Source organism: Bombina bombina, chromosome 2, assembly GCF_027579735.1.
Source record: "Bombina bombina isolate aBomBom1 chromosome 2, aBomBom1.pri, whole genome shotgun sequence".
Classification (NCBI taxonomy): domain Eukaryota; kingdom Metazoa; phylum Chordata; class Amphibia; order Anura; family Bombinatoridae; genus Bombina; species Bombina bombina.
The window spans coordinates 1,127,321,898-1,127,339,397 of record NC_069500.1 but is presented as its reverse complement, the minus strand read 5'-3'; positions in this window follow the sequence as shown (position 1 = coordinate 1,127,339,397).

Here is a 17,500-nt window from a genome sequence, read left to right as displayed (position 1 = left end):
TTTGATACGTTACTTGTCAGGCGCATGCGCAGTGAGGTCCGATGACGTCGGATATGCTGTGTTCACCACCACATGGAGAAAGCGGTGATTGGATGCCACTAGGTAAACCAGGTGTCAATCAATTTTATACTAAAGTCGGGCGGACGGGTAATCGTTGCAGAACAAGAGGTAAATATTAAGATTTGAGGCTTATTTTAAAAAGTTATACTAAATTTTAATGTTATTGCTAAATGTGATGACGATTGCACGCAAGTTTACCTTGCCTTTAAGCCATAAACTTTCCCAGTATACCACCACTTATTATTACACTTAAAAAACACGGAGCTTGTATTAGATACTGATAACACTTGTTTATCTTTGATAGTTCCTATATTATATTCACACTCCATTTATATTCACAATTTGATACCAGTTATGTATCCATAGATAGTCACTTTTATAACAGTGGTATCATATATTTTTTAGTTCTATCACAACAAAGCACTTCATCCTGATAGATACACATTATTGTAAACATTGTTGATCAAAATATTAGTTATTAATTATTTAATATGACCAATAAGTCTTATCCATACAGCCTAGGAATTTACATATATCCCTTCAGGAACTCACTGCTTAATCACATATATTGAGAGGTAGGGCCAAGACACTATTAGAACCTGTTATACTATGTTAGCTGTATATGCCCTAATATATATACTGAGAAGATATATAAACATATTAAGAGCCGGACTTAGGCTCTCCAATAGTTGGGCATTTTCTATTTGGAATTACCTAAATGTCTAGAGTCTATTGCTGAATAGCAAATGTTTTTTATAAAAGCCCTAGTTACTCTGAATATTCCATCACCAGTAAAATACTAGGTATCCATCATGTTGGGTGAAAGGCTAAAATACAGCCAAAACCAAAGGTCGAGGAGCAATAAAATATAATTACGAAAAAAGTCTCAAAATTAATCCTACCATTATTGTCAGGTTGTCACGCTCAGCTGCTGGGAAGCTCTGCAGTCCTCTCTGTGTGCTTGATTGACAGGTGTCTGAGCCACCCCTTCCTGATGATGTCACAACCAGGCTTTTTATTCTTGGCTTCCTGTTTCTCCAGTGCCAGTTTGTTTGTTAACTTTGTGGCTTCTGATAGGATTTCGCTGAGGAATCTCTCTACTGCTGCTTTTCTGTTGCCAATCTCTTCAAAGATTTACTATGCTGGATTAACCTTCAACCTCCTGATTACCTGTTTCCAAACAATGCAAGTACTGTTTGTTTTGTGAAACTTTCAAACTTCCTGTTTACCTGCTGCAAACCCTGCATATTCAGACTACTCTGTGTACTGCCAAACTATTCAAATACTGTTATTTCTGTGAAACCTTCAATCTGCATGTTTACCTGTTTCCAAACTCTGCAAATACAATTATTCAGTGTAAACCTTCAAACTGCTTGATATCCTGTTGCCAATCTCAACAAGTACTGATTAATCTGTGTTAACCTTCAAACTACCATCTTACCTGTTGCTATCTCTGCAAGTTCTGACAACACAGTGTTAACCTTCAAACTACCTGATTACATGTTGTTAATTCTGCAAGTTCTGACTACACAGTGTTTACCCTCAAACTGCCTGATAACCTGTTGCATACTCTGCAAAGACTGTCTAATCAGTGTTAACCCTCAAACTGCCTGATTACCTGTTGCATACTCTGCAAAGACTGTCTACACAGTGTTAACCTTCAGACTGCCTGATAACAAATGACCTACTCCTGCATTATTAACTGTTTCCTGTTTTACCCTTCTTCTGTCTGAGTATAAGTTGACTATCCCTGCTTTCCTGATACTGTGGAAGACATTTCCTGAAACCAGTTCCTTATTCAGAAGTCTATCTGGCTGATATCATGAATTACTTTGGCACAGGCTAATCCTGCTACATATCATGAGTACTTTGTTTTTTGGAGGTTGTCGTGGGGTCACGTCCTGGATTAAACTCAGAGTGCAAGGGTGTTGTTTAAGTTCGCCCTAGCATTTGGGTCTTCTTCTGGACATTTCCTAACCTGACAGTACAAACTGGCCATAATATGGACCCTGACGAGTTATCCAGGGCTGTGGCTCTACAAGGGCAACTTCTAGGAAATCATTCTGCTCATTTGCAATCTTTGGATTCCAAGCTTGACCAGATTACCGCTCTGCTACATAACCTCTCCGCTCCTTCTCAAGCGACAGTGACTCCTGCTGCCACTGCTACTAGCACCAATGCTGACTTTAATCTACCTCAAACTGTTGGACAGAATATACCACGAATCCCACTTCCAGATAAATATGACGGTAATCCTGAAGAATGCAGTGGATTCCTTAATCAGTGTCGTTTACACTTCAGAAACAATCCTCAAGTTTTTTCCAATTCTACTTCCAAAATCACCTTTATTATTTCTCTCTTGAAGGGTAAGGCTCTAGCCTGGGTGTCCCCTCTTTTAGAGAAGAATGATCCGTTACTACAGGATGTGGAATTATTTGTGTCCATTTTTTCTTCTGTTTTTGACAAGCCTGGGAGGTCTGCAGCTGCTGAGGCAGGATTGTTGGATCTGAGACAGGGATCCCTTTCGGTAGCTCAATTTGCTATTGAATTCAGGACTTTAGCCGCTGAAACTGATTGGAACCATGGAGCCTTACGGGCAGCCTTTCGCAAAGGACTTTGCGAACGCCTTAAGGATGAACTTGTATTTCGGGAACTCCCCGATTCATTGGAGGGTCTTATCAATTTATGTATTACTCTTGACGCCCGGCATTCTGAACGTCTTCAGGAGAGAGATAGGAATCGGAGATCCTTTGTTAAATCTCCTTTTCGTCCTCCTATTCGAACCTCAAGTCTTTCTAATAATAATTCCCAATCTCCTGAGTCTGTGGAACCCATGGAAGTAGGAGCTATTAAATTATCAGAAGCTGAACGCCATAGAAGGCGTACTCTTGGGTTATGTCTGTATTGTGGTACCAAAGGACATTTACTGAAGGACTGTCCTATCCGGCCAGTAAAAGCCAAGGCTTAACTTTTGATAGAGGGACAGAGTTAAGCCAGAATCCCATGTCTTCCCTCAATTCTAAACTTTTTGTTTCTGTAACTATCTCTTTTGGAAAGAGCTCAAGCTCTCATTGATTCTGGAGCTGCTGGAGTATTCATTGATTCAAACTTTGCTGACTCTCTCAGGATTCCTCTTCAAGCCAAGAAACAGTTAATTAAGGTAACTACTGTCAGTGGACAACCTCTAGGTACTGGTATCATACAACATTCTACCATTCCTCTTCTTTTGACTGTGGGCATACTTAATTCTGAAATTATTCGTTTTGATGTCATTTCTTCTCCCCACATACCATTGATTCTGGGGTTACCTTGGTTGCAGCTTCATGATCCAGTTTTCTCATGGTCTAAAGGAGAACTTATTTCCTGGGGAACTACCTGTTTCAAACATTGCCTGCAAAATCCCTCTAAATCATCCTGTCCTGTCGTAGCTATGGTGGAAGTTCCTGAATCATTGCCCAATTACTATCATGCCTTTTGTGATGTGTTTTCTAAAAAAGAGGCTGAGACGTTACCTCCATACTGGATATTTGACTGTCCTATCGAATTGTATTCAGAGGCTCCTCTACCTAAGGGAAGGACCTATCCCCTCTCTCGTCAAGAAAATGTCTCTCTTGAGGAATACATAAAGGACAACTTAGCCAGAGGATTCATTCGTCCTTCCTCTTCACCTGTGGGTGCAGGTTTTTTCTTCATTGGGAAAAAAGATGGAGGTCTTCGTCCCTGTATTGATTATCGAGCCTTGAATCAGATTACTGTCAAAAACAGCTATCCTCTGCCGCTCATTTCTGAGTTATTCGATCGTCTTCAAGGTGCTTCTATTTTTTCCAAGTTAGATCTCCGTGGGGCCTACAATCTGGTCAGAATCCGTAAAGGAGACGAATGGAAGACGGCATTTAACACTAGATTTGTCACTACGAGTATCTAGTAATCCCATTTGGATTGTGCAATGCACCAGCAGTATTTCAGCACTTTGTCAACGAAATCTTCAGAGATTATCTAAATCAATTTGTTATCATTTACCTCGATGACATTCTAATCTATTCGAAAACATACAGGAACATGTACGTCATGTAAGACTGGTTCTTCAGAGGTTACGAGACAATTCCCTGTTCGCTAAATTGGAGAAATGCTCTTTTCATCAGAGTTCCATCCCCTTTTTGGGGTATATCATTTCTGAATCAGGTTTTGAGATGGATCCTGCTAAACTGTCGGCTATCAAGGACTGGCCCAGACCAACTACTCTCAAATCCCTGCAGAGGTTTCTTGGCTTTGCCAATTACTATAGAAAGTTTATAAAGAACTTTGCTGACATCACGTCTCCACTCACTTCTCTTACTAAGAAAGGGCAAAATTGTAAGAATTGGTCCTCTTCGGCAGTACAGGCTTTTGAAACGCTAAAATCAGCATTTTCTTCTGCACCTCTTCTCAGTCATCCAAATCCTGATTTCCAGTTTATTTTGGAGGTTGACGCTTCCTCTATAGCAGCTGGAGCTGTTCTCTCCCAACGTGATCCGACTACCAGCAAGAAACATCCTGTGGCGTTCTTTTCGAAAAAATTCAATCCTGAGTTAAATTATGATGTGGGCAATAAGGAGCTTTTGGCTATAAAATTAGCTTTGGATGAATGGAGGCATTGGTTAGAGGGTACCAGTAAACCTTTTTTCATTCTGACAGATCACAAGAATCTTTTATACCTCCAAACAGCTACATGTCTCAATCCTCGTCAGGCTCAGTGGGCCTTGTTCTTCTCCAGGTTTAATTTTGTACTTTCCTATGTTCCTGGTTCAAAAAATTCCAAGGCAGATGATTTATCTAGGCAGTTCCAATCTTCTGAACCTTCTCCATTGGATTCAGAACCTATACTACATCCAGTCAAAGTTTTGGCTCAAGTATCCTCTTTTCCAGTACAGGCTTTACATGCTGCTCAAGTCCGGGTACCATCTTCTTGCAAACTACCTTCTGGTATCCTGTATGTACCCAAAGGATTACGTCTTAAGCTTCTACGTTGGGCTCATGACAACATTTCAGCAGGTCATCCGGGAATAACCAATACATTGTGGAAACTGAAGCAGCATGTTTGGTGGTCCACTATGAGGAGGGATGTTAAGGATTATATTGCTGCTTGTAGTTCTTGTGCTTTGAACAAACAATCTTCTCATCGACCGTTTGGTCTATTACACCCTCTTCCTATTCCTCATTACCCTTGGTCTCATTCATCCATGGACTTTGTTACAGATCTTCCTGTTTCTGCTGGAAATACGACCATTTGGGTAGTGGTGGATCGGTTCTCCAAGTCTGCTCACTTCATACCTCTTCCAGGCTTGCCTTCAGCTCAAAGACTTTCTGAACTCTTTGTTCTACATATATCTCGTTTACATGGTTTTCCCAGTGACATAGTCTCAGATCGTGGAGTCCAATTTGTTTCCAAATTTTGGAGGTCTTTTTGTAAACACTTCGGAATCAACATATCACTTTCTACTGCACACCATCCTCAATCCAATGGACAGACTGAGCGTGTAAATCAAGCCTTGGAATCTTTTCTAAGACATTATGTAGACCATCACCACTCCAACTGGTCTCAGTTATTGCCTTTGGCGGAATTAGCTCACAACTCACGTTATAACGCCTCATTACAGACCTCTCCATTTAAGGCAGCTTATGGATTTGAACGTAGAACCTTTCCTATGATTACCAGTTCTACTGAAGTCCCTGGAGCAGATCGTATAGTGAAAAATCTCAGTAATCACTGGCAAATCATTCGTCAAAATCTACTCTCTTCTTCCTTAAGATATAAGAAATATGCTGATCGCAGAAGGTGCAAGGCTCCTTTACTTTGTACTGGAGACAGAGTATTTTTATCCACCAGATTCATACGTCTAAAACAACCTTGTACCAAGTTGGGTCCTAAGTACATTGGACCTTTTCAAATTGTTTCCAGAGTTTGTTCTTCTGCATACCGCCTGGCCTTACCCAAGACTCTCAAGATCCATCCAGTGTTTCATGTCTCCCTACTCAAGCCAGTCATCTACAATCGGTACTCTATCAAGAGTAAACCACCTCCTCCACTTTCCGTAGAGGGAACTTCTGAGTTTGAAGTCAGCCAGATTCTCGATTCCAAGCTACGGGGCAATCGGCTGTACTACCTGGTCCATTGGAAGGGTTATCCTATCGCTGAACGATCTTGGGAACCGGCCTTTCATGTTCATGCTCCAGCTCTTGTCAAGTCTTTTCACAAGAAATACCCTGCCAGGCCCGGTCGGGTCCCCCGGAGGGGTCCTTGAGGAGGGGGTACTGTCACGCTCAGCTGCTGGGAAGCTCTGCAGTCCTCTCTGTGTGCTTGATTGACAGGTGTCTTAGCCACCCCTTCCTGATGATGTCACAACCAGGCTTTTTATTCTTGGCTTCCTGTTTCTCCAGTGCCAGTTTGTTTGTTAACTTTGTGGCTTCTGATAGGATTTCGCTGAGGAATCTCTCTACTGCTGCTTTTCTGTTGCCAATCTCTTCAAGGATTTACTATGCTGGATTAACCTTCAACCTCCTGATTACCTGTTTCCAAACAATGCAAGTACTGTTTGTTTTTTGAAACTTTCAAACTTCCTGTTTACCTGCTGCAAACCCTGCATATTCAGACTATTCTGTGTACTGCCAAACTATTCAAATACTGTTATTTCTGTGAAACCTTCAATCTGCATGTTTACCTGTTTCCAAACTCTGCAAATACAATTATTCAGTGTAAACCTTCAAACTGCTTGATATCCTGTTGCCAATCTCAACAAGTACTGATTAATCTGTGTTAACCTTCAAACTACCAGCTTACCTGTTGCTATCTCTGCAAGTTCTGACAACACAGTGTTAACCTTCAAACTACCTGATTACATGTTGTTAATTCTGCAAGTTCTGACTACACAGTGTTTACCCTCAAACTGCCTGATTACCTGTTGCATACTCTGCAAAGACTGTCTACACAGTGTTAACTCTCAAACTGCCTGATTACCTGTTGCATACTCTGCAAAGACTGTCTACTCAGTGTTAACCTTCAAACTGCCTGATTACCTGTTGCATACTCTGCAAAGCCTGTCTACACAGTGTTAACCTTCAGACTGCCTGATAACAAATTACCTACTCCTGCATTATTAACTGTTTCCTGTTTTACCCTTCTTCTGTCAGAGTATAAGTGGACTATCCCTGCTCTCCTGATACTGTGGAAGACATTTCCTGAAACCAGTTCCTTATTCAGAAGTCTATCTGGCTGATATCATGAATTACTTTGGCACAGGCTAACCCTGCTCCAAATCGTGAGTACTTTGTTTTTTGGAGGTTGTCGTGGGGTCACGTCCTGGATTAAACTCAGAGTGCAAGGGTGTTGTTTAACTTCGACCTAGCATTTGGGTCTTCTTCTGGACATTTCCTAACCTGACACAGGTCAACATAATATCCAACATTCTGCACCGCTAGAAACATAAACAAAGGCATGTGTAGAATGAGGTGGTGCTCCCAAAAAAAATAACAAATCAGGTGTCAAGCACGATGCAATCATTCTTAAAATATGATTTTTGATATATTATTGAGCACATAGAAGTAGTGAGGAAGTGATAATTAGGAATGCCCTATGTCCACTGACCAAATCGACACTTCATTTTCTAGCTAGCACAGTCTGTATCCTTTTTTCTGAAAGGTGCAAAGCTTAACAAATATAATAATACACTAAAGGTCCCTGTTTGTCCAAGAATTGGCTTCAAATTACAGTATTTTTCATTATTTTAATAAATGTCCTCCTTGTTCCAGATTCTCAGAAAATGTCTGAACAGATAATGCTAGATAGAAGGAAGTGTCCTGAATGCACAGATAACAGATAGCTGTTTACAAATAGCTGCTGCCTATGCTATCCTTACCTAAACTGAAATTCCCAATACTTAGGTATTGGCTATAGTAACATAACTAGTTAGGGAACTTACACTCCCAGTGGGAGGTAGGAGGCATACTTAATAAAATGTTAATTTTTTTTTTTTTTTACAATTTATTTTCTTTTTATTTATAATGATATCTCCATCAAATTAACAAAAACAAACCACATAAGGTCAATGATAAACAAGAAATTCAGTGCCTCACAGGGCTATAAGAACAAAATGACACTCCAATGAAAATGTTTCATTATACATGTCCCAAAAAAGAAAAGACAGGGGTATCAAAAATGAACTATTCTCTATCAATATATTCTGAAGATATTAAAAGAAAAATCCTGATTTCTAAATTTTGTCATCTTGCATATAAAAGGATTCAAAACATAAATTTATACTGTTGCCAAGAATAACAATATAATCAAATAAAATATCTCAACTAGACATAATTGAATAAAACAACATAAACACAGTTAACAAACAGCAAAGACAATACAAGACCGAAAGAAAGAAGAGAGAGAAAGAAGAGAAAAAAAAAACTCCCTCTCCACACCTAAACCCACCTATCATCAACTAGTCAGATATCTAACTTGTACTTCTAGAATTTACCATCCTTCCCAAATGTCTATACCTATCTGACAATACTAATTGCTGAAATAAAATAGAATCCTGTAGATGGGATAGGATCTGGCTTTGTAGATTATCTTATAATGACATTATAACCATTTCCTATTTTACCAAAAATAGTTTGAGATAGTTATTGCAGCAAATCATTGGGTCTTAACTGTCTATTATGAGTTGCATTAACATATTCCTAATAAAGACTGTAATACTTGGTGCATTTTTATCCTTCCAATTACATAAAATCAACTGTCTTGCCACCAATATAGCTGTGTTAATTAGCTGTTTATTTGTGATCTCTTTTTCTGTAACCAAAAAAATGATTTGTTCTATACTAAGTTTAACTTTAAATGGTAAGAACTTGTTGAGCCAGAACTCAACTTTGCACCAAAATTGTTGAATCTTAGGGCACGAATAAAAATCATGGATTAGGTCTGCTTCGAGACAGCTACATCTTGAGCACTTCACTATTTCTTGTCTCTTCCACCTAGATATCCACCAGGGAGTCAAATAAGCTCTATTTAATAATTTGATGTGCAATTCTCTAAATGAGATTACTCGTGTATATTCAAGAATTAATGTAAAACTTTTTTTAAAGCGATCAAAGGTTAAAATTCTAAGATCCCTACGCCATTTAATATACAAGTCTAACGGCTAGATTTGGAGTTTTGTCGGTAACGACCCGAAAAGCTAATGCCTGCTTTTTTCTGGCCGCACCATAAAAATAACTCTGGTATTGAGAGTCCACATAAAGGCTGCGTTAGGCTCCAAAAAAAGAGCATAGAGCATATTTAACGCAGCTTCAACTCTCGATACCTGAGTTGCTTACGCAAGCGGCCAGTCTCAAAAACGTGCTCGTGCACGATTCCCCCATAGGAAACAATGGGGCTGTTTGAGCAGAAAAAAAACCTAACACCTGCAAAAAAGCCGTGTTCAGCTCCTAACGCAGCCCCATTATTTGCTATGCGGCAACACTTCCTACGTCTGCACCTAACACTCTAACATGTACCCCGAGTCTAAACACCCCTAACCTTACACTTATTAACCCCTAATCTGCCGCCCCCGCTATCGCTGACCCCTGCATATTATTATTAACCCCTAATCTGCCGCTCCGTAAACCGCCGCTACTTACATTATCCCTATGTACCGCTAATCTGCTGCCCTAACATCGCCGACACCTATATTATATTTAATAACCCCTAATCTGCCCCCCACAACGTCGCCTCCACCTGCCTACACTTATTAACCCCTAATCTGCCGAGCGGACCTGAGCGCTACTATAATAAAGTTATTAACCCCTAATCCGCCTCACTAACCCTATAATAAATAGTATTAACCCCTAATCTGCCCTCCATAACATTGCCGACACCTAACTTCAATTATTAACCCCTAATCTGCCGACTGGAGCTCACCGCTATTCTAATAAATGTATTAACCCCTAAAGCTAAGTCTAACCCTAACACTAACACCCCCCTAAGTTAAATATAATTTACATCTAACGAAATTAATTATCTCTTATTAAATAAATTATTCCTATTTAAAGCTAAATACGTACCTGTAAAATAAATCCTAATATAGCTACAATATAAATTATAATGACATTGTAGCTATTTTAGGATTAATATTTATTTTACAGGCAACTTTGTAATTATTTTAACCATGTACAATAGCTATTAAAAAGTTAAGAACTATTTAATAGTTACCTAGTTAAAATAATTACAAAATTACCTGTAAAATAAATCCTAACCTAAGTTAGAATTAAACCTAACACTATACTATCATTAAATTAATTAAATAAATAAAATACCTACAATTAAACCTAACACTACACTATCAATAAATAAATTAAATACAATTCCTACAAATAACTACAATGAAATAAACTAACTAAAGTACAAAAAATAAAAAAGAACTAAGTTACAAAAAATAAGAAAATATTTACAAACATAAGAAAAATATTACAACAATTTTAAACTAATTACACCTACTCTAAGCCCCCTAATAAAATAACAAAGACCCCCAAAATAAAAAATGCCCTACCCTATTCTAAATTACTAAAGTTCAAAGCTCTTTTACCTTACCAGCCCTGAACAGGGCCCTTTGCGGGGCATGCCCCAAGAAGTTCAGCTCTTTTGCCTGTAAAAAAAAAAATACAATACCCCCCCCAACATTACAACCCACCACCCACATACCCCTAATCTAACCCAAACCCCCCTTAAATAAACCTAACACTAAGCCCCTGAAGATCATCCTACTTTGTCTTCACCTCACCAGGTATCACCGATCCGTCCTGGCTCCAAAATCTTCATCCAACCCAAGCGGGGGCTGGCGATTCATCATCCGGTGGCTGAAGAGGTCCAGAAGAGGCTCCAAAGTCTTCATCCTATCCGGGAAGAAGAGGCGATCCGGACCGGCAACCATCTTGATACAAGCGGCATCTTCTATCTTCATCCAATGACGACCGGCTCCATCCTGAAGACCTCCACCGCGGACCCATCTTCTTCCGGCGACGTCCAACTGAAGAATGACGGTTCCTTTAAGGGACATCATCCAAGATGGCGTCCCTCGAATTCCGATTGGCTGATAGGATTCTATAAGCCAATCGGAATTAAGGTAGGAATATTCTGATTGGCTGATGGAATCAGCCAATCAGAATCAAGTTCAATCCGATTGGCTGATCCAATCAGCCAATCAGATTGAGCTCGCATTCTATTGGCTGTTCCGATCAGCCAATAGAATGCGAGCTCAATCTGATTGGCTGATTGGATCAGCCAATAAGATTGAACTTGATTCTGATTGGCTGATTCCATCAGCCAATCAGAATATTCCTACCTTAATTCCGATTTTACAGGCAAAAGAGCTGAACTTCTTGGGGCATGCCCCGCAAAGGGCCCTGTTCAGGGCTGGTAAGGTAAAAGAGCTTTGAACTTTAGTAATTTAGAATAGGGTAGGGCATTTTTTATTTTGGGGTCTTTGTTATTTTATTAGGGGGCTTAGAGTAGGTGTAATTAGTTTAAAATTGTTGTAATATTTTTCTTATGTTTGTAAATATTTTTTTATTTTTTGTAACTTAGTTCTTTTTTATTTTTTGTACTTTAGTTAGTTTATTTTATTGTAGTTATTTGTAGATATTGTATTTAATTAATGTATTGATAGTGTAGTGTTAGGTTTAATTGTAGGTAATTATAGGTATTTAATTTAATTAATTTAATGATAGTATAGTGTTAGGTTTAATTGTAACTTAGGTTAGGATTTATTTTACAGGTAATTTTGTAATTATTTTAACTAGGTAGCTATTAAATAGTTCTTAACTATTTAATAGCTATTGTACCTAGTTAAAATAATTACAAAGTTGCCTGTAAAATAAATATTAATCCTAAAATAGCTACAATGTCATTAGAATTTATATTGTAGCTATATTAGGATTTATTTTACAGGTAAGTATTTAGCTTTAAATAGGAATAATTTATTTAATAAGAGTTAATTTATTTTGTTAGATTAAAATTATATTTAACTTAGGGGGGTGTTAGTGTTAGGGTTAGACTTAGCTTTAGGGGTTAATACATTTATTAGAATAGCGGTGAGCTCCGGTCGGCAGATTAGGGGTTAATAATTGAAGTTAGGTGTTGGCGATGTTAGGGAGGGCAGATTAGGGGTTAATACTATTTATTATAGGGTTAGTGAGGCGGATTAGGGGTTAATAACTTTATTATAGTAGCGGTGCGGTCCGCTCGGCAGATTAGGGGTTAATAAGTGTAGGCAGGTGGAGGCGACGTTGAGGGGGGCAGATTAGGGGTTAATAAATATAATATAGGGGTCGGCGGTGTTAGGGGCAGCAGATTAGGGGTACATAGCTATAATGTAGGTGGCGGCGCTTTGCGGTCGGCAGATTAGGGGTTAATTATTGTAGGTAGCTGGCGGCGACGTTGTGGGGGGCAGATTAGGGGTTAATAAATATAATACAGGGATCGGCGGTATTAGGGGCAGCAGATTAGGGGTACATAAGTATAACGTAGGTGGCGGTCGGCAGATTAGGGGTTAAAAAAATTTAATCGAGTGGCGGCGATGTGGGGGGGGCCTTGGTTTAGGGGTACATAGGTAGTTTATGGGTGTTAGTGTACTTTAGAGTACAGTAGTTAAGAGCTTTATGAACCGGCGTTAGCCCAAAAAGCTCTTAACTACTGACTTTTTTCTGCGGCTGGAGTTTTGTCGTTAGATTTCTAACGCTCACTTCAGACACGACTCTAAATACCGGAGTTAGGAAGATCCCATTGAAAAGATAGGATACGCAATTGACGTAAGGGGATCTGCGGTATGGAAAAGTTGCGGCTGAAAAGTGAGCGTTAGACCCTTTTTTGAGTGACTCCAAATACCGGAGTTAGCCTAAAACCAGCGTTAGGAGCCTCTAACGCTGGTTTTCACGGCTAACGCCAAACTCCAAATCTAGCCGTAATATTTTTCCCTGAGCTTCTGTGGATATTATGCTTTTATACAGACAAGAAATTGAATAATTCCCAGCTTGATAAATATTAATACTTGAGTCTAGAGGGCCCAAATTACTTGCGTTAAAATCTGTCAATTTGTTAGTATCAATAAAATGACACACTTGTAGATATGCAAAAAAAATGTATTCTTTTTAAGTTAAATTCTTTGACTAGAGAATCAAAAGTCTTGAAAGTTTTGGTTTGTGGATCTATTAATTGAACAATTTTAGTTAATCCTTTATTATTCCAATCATAAAAAGCAGATGTTTCTATACCACTAATAAATTGTGGCTTTCCCCTAATCGGTAAGTATTTTGATATTCTAAACTCTGAGTGTAAGATTTGACAAACTTTCTTCCAGGCCTGTGTAATATTATGAACTGTGTATTGAAAGCTGGTTCTTTCAGAGGGTTTTGTCATGGGAAAGTGCAAAAGAGCTATAGGAGATAGCGTAAAGATTGCAATTTCCTTGTTTTGATAATTAGTAATATATTCTGTACCTGTTAACCAATCTAACACATATTTTGCTAGGCAAACCCAATTATAAAATTTCAAGTTGGGAAGGGCTAACCCTCCAGCTACTCTCATATGTGCCAAGTTTTTAAGTGCTATCCGAGGTTTCCCTTTTCCCGATAAAAATTGTAAACATTGAGTATTGAAACTTTGTATGTCTTTAACCGGGATAAAGATCGGAATATTCTGCATAAGGAAAAAACTTTTAGGAAACAACATCATTTTAATAAGAGTTACTTTTGCCGATAAGGATAGAAGTAATTTGGCCCAATTTTTTAAAGAACCTATACATTTCTGCCAGACAGGGGGGTAATTCAGATTATACCACTCAGTCGGATTTTTTGAGAGGACTATTCCAAGGTAAAGAATTTTAGAGAAAACTTGTTTAAAAGGATTTAAAAGTAGACATTTCTCTTTTTAATAATCCATAAGATTTCTGACTTATTCAAGTTTATTTTATAACCCGAAAAACTACTGAATTCATCAATTGCTTCAAGGATACGAGGTATATTTTTCCTGGAGTTACTTATATAGAATAAAATATAATCTGCATACATAGACAAAGTGATTTTCTTATTTCCCAGCATAATCCCTTCTAGTCTTTCCCTACAAAGAATAGCCAGAGGTTCCAGAGAGATATTGAACAGAAGTGGTGATAATGATCAACCCTGTATGGTCCCTTTCTGAAGTCTAGGACTCGTTGAGGTTATACCATTCATCTTTATATATGAAAATGGGTTTTGCTATATTAATTTAATATAATTAGCAAAATTTCCTGATATCCCAAAACTATCCAATGCTCTAAATAGATGATTCCAAGAAATAGAGTTGAATGCCTTTTCGGCATCGACCGTCAATAGGGCAAAGTCTATATGTTTGTGCCTCTTATCTCTATGATATGAGAGCATCTGTTCAATTAGAAACATAGCTGTTCTAATGTTTTTCTGTAAAGTTCTACCAGGCATGAATCCAGTCTAATCTGTATGTATTATTTCCTCTAAAATCCCTTGAGTCTGTCAGCCAAAATACTAGCTATTATTTTGTAATCTGCATTAAGTAGGGAGATTGGACGATATGCATCCATTGTTTCTATATCTTTATCTTTTTTATATATTAATGTAATATTAGCTTCTGCAAAATATCTTGAAAGCTGAATATTATTAACAAAATAGCTATAATATACACTGACCAATACATAGCTGATGTCCTCCTGTAGAATCTTGTAAAACTCAATCGGGATTAAATCCGGTCCCCGAGCTTTGTCATTAGGTGAGGTCTTTATAGCTCATTTCTTCTAATGTTATATCCTTATTTAATGAATCCAGCTGATTCCTACTAATCTTTTGGGTGATAATTTTATTCCAAAAATTAGCTTTTGCCTCCAAATCAATATTACCCACAGAGTATAATGCATTATAAAAAGTATGAAATTGCGCTAGGATATCTTTTGGAGAAGTATATCTTTTCCCATCCACCTTAATGGCCCCAATAAAGTTGTTTTTCCTCTTACTTTTTACTAAGTTTGCTAATAATTTAGCTGTTTTCGGAGAAAATCTGTTGAATCTGACATTATTATTAATATCTTTTTGCAACATCTGTTGATTTAAAAAGGCTTCTCTCTCTGATTTTGCTTCCTGATATTTAGACCAGTTTAGTAAGTATTTTAAATATTTATTCTTTAACTGGTTAGACAGTTGAATCTCTCTAATGCAAAGACTCTTTTTCCTTGCACTCATATATGCCTTAATCTGTCCTCTAAGGAAGGCCTTGGCTGACTCCCAATAAAATTCTATCTTTGACAGATAACTTTTATTAAATTGAACAAATTCTCTCCATTTGGATTGTAACCCATTTCTAAACGTAATGTTGGAGATGAGGAAAGAGGGAAAGAAAAAGCTTGACTTTTTGTTCTGTTGAAAATTCAAATAATCAATCCATATAGATATAATTGCGTGATCAGACACCAGAATATTAGAAATATCCGAAGAGATTTCAGCACCCAAAAGAGATTCACTTATTAATATCATATCTATTCTTGAAAAATTCTTAAAGCACTTAGACTCACAAGTATAAGCCCTCTCGTCTGGGTGCTGAAGCCTCCAAACGTCTTTCAATTTAAGACTTTTAGCGAAACTACCAAGACTTTTTGCTTCTCTTGAATATCTATCAATCTGTGCAGTTTTCAACCGGTCAAGGTAAGGGTTAAAAACACTGTTAAAATCGCCTCCCACTACAATTTGAGAGTCTATATGGTCTATAAGCTTAGAGAATACATTTTTCCAAAACATCGGACAGTATTCATTAGGTGCATACACAGTGCAAACCGTTAGGTTGAGCCCTTGTATAGAGACACTTAAAAATAAAAATCTTCCCTCCTTATCTAGAAATGTTATCTCATAATTTAATCTCATAATCTAAATTTTTATTAAACAGACAGGCCACTCCCCTTTTCCTACCTATTGCAGGAGCAGCTATAACCTCTCCAATCCAGCCCATCTTTAATTTCCCAGCTTCGTGCTCGTATAAGCGTGTCTCTTGTATAAGAGCTATATCTGGGGAGGATTTTTTCAAATGATATATTATTTTCTTTCTCTTAATGGGAGAGGAAATCCCCCCCAGCCTGGTACCTATTAAACTAGATTTTTATGCTTTCTCATTTTGATGGGCCTTAACCTTTTTAACAAACTGTTTTACGTCTTCTGAATTATCTATGAAAATCATCTCTGAGTTATGAAATATTTTTAATCTAGCAGGATAAATCATAGTTACTTTTATTCCCAATTCAATAAGTTGTGTACATAATGGAAAAATTTCCTTTGTTTTATTCAGAGTTTCTACTGCAAAATCCTAAAAAATTAAAATTTGCTTATTGTTGAATTCAAAAGGATAGAGTTTGCGGTACAAAGTAAGAATTTTAGATTTATCCTGAAAGTTCAAAAACCTTGCTATTATAGGTCTTTTTAAATTAGCAGTTCCATCTTTTAGAACAGCAGGGCCTACTCTATGAACTCTTTAAATTTTTAATGGGAGCTGTTCTGTTGGAAACCCTAAAGCCTTAGGTATTTGAAAAGAAATTAATTCCATAACATCGGTATACTCCTGAGAGTCTGGAATTCCTATAAACCTTAAATTGTTTCTTCTAGACCTATCTTCTAGGTCATCAATACGAAGTTGAAGGGAATTAATTAATTTTGCTTGGGAATCCAGAGAAGACTGTTGGCTAAATTGTAGGTTATCTATATCAGATATTCTAGATTCTATCTCTGTCAGTCTATTTGAAAATTGTTTAATTTCATTAGATATAAACATTATCTCTTTTTTATATTATCAAATTGTGGTAAAAAGATGTCAGAAATTTGTTTAACCAGGCTCTCTTTGTCAATCTGATGGGTTATATTGGGAATCTTATCAACTTGTTCTAGATCAGATAGAAACAAAAACAAAGGCATGTGAAGAATGAGGTGGTGCTCCCAAAACAATAACAAATCAGGTGTCAAGCACGACACAATCATTCTTAAAATATGATTTTTGATATATTATTGAGCACATAGAAGTAGTGAGGAAGTGATAATTAGGAATGCCCTATGTCCACTGAGCAAATCGACACTTCATTTTCTAGCTAGCACAGTCTGTATCCTTTTTTCTGAAAGGTGCAAAGCTTAACAAATATAATAATACACTAAAGGTCCCTGTTTGTCCAAGAATTGGCTTCAAATCACAGTCGGCTAGATTTAGAGTTTGGCGTTAGCCGTCAAAACCAGCGTTAGAGGCTCCTAACGCTGGTTTTGGGCTACCGCTGGTATTTAGAGTCAGTCAGGAAAGGGTCTAACGCTTACTTTCCAGCCGCGACTTTTCAATACCGCAGATCCCCCTACGCCATTTGCGTATCCTATCTTTTCAATGGGATCTATCTAACGCTGGTAT